Below are 736 nucleotides of genomic sequence, written 5' to 3' on the forward strand. Positions count from 1 at the left end.
CCCGCTCTCCGACAAATGTTCATGATTTACTGGATTTCTTGTTTCTGTTAGTTTACTGTTAATAAACAAAATGTGTCCAAAGCTGAGTTTTGTTTTGATGGATTGCTGTGACAGTTTGTTGTTACACTGTGACTAAGCATTTTGCTACATTGTAACTTTCACCTAGTGGAGGCACAGGGGCTGCACAGGAGTCACAATGTAAATTTGGAGCTTTCTATAAGTGAATTGTGGATACTTTAGGATAGGTTGTTCTGATAGGAAATGACAGGTAATGAATATATACGGTGTTTCCCCGAAAATAAGACAGTGTCTTATATTAATTTTTGCTCCAAAATATTTAATTTTTACATGTATAGCTACCTGGTAGAGATGAGCGAGTATACTCGCTAAGGCGCATTACTTGAGCGAGTAGTGCCTTAGCCGAGTATCTCCCTGCTCGTCTCTAAAGATTTAGGGGCCAGCGCCGGTGACAGGTGAGTTGCGGCGGGGAGCAGGGGGGGAGCAGGGGGGGGGGGTTAGGGGGAGAGAGAGATCTCCCTTCCGTTCCTCTCTGCTCTCCCTTGCCGCTCCCCGCCCCACGCCGGCCCCCGAATCTTTAGAGACGAGCGGGGAGATACTCGGCTAAGGCACTACTCGCTCGAGTAATGTGCCTTAGCGAGTATACTCGCTCATCTCTACTACCTGAACACTATTTAAAAATCATGCTAGGGCTTATTTTCGTGGTAGGTCTTATTTT

This window comes from Eleutherodactylus coqui, chromosome 1, assembly GCF_035609145.1.
Source record: "Eleutherodactylus coqui strain aEleCoq1 chromosome 1, aEleCoq1.hap1, whole genome shotgun sequence".
NCBI lineage: Eukaryota > Metazoa > Chordata > Amphibia > Anura > Eleutherodactylidae > Eleutherodactylus > Eleutherodactylus coqui.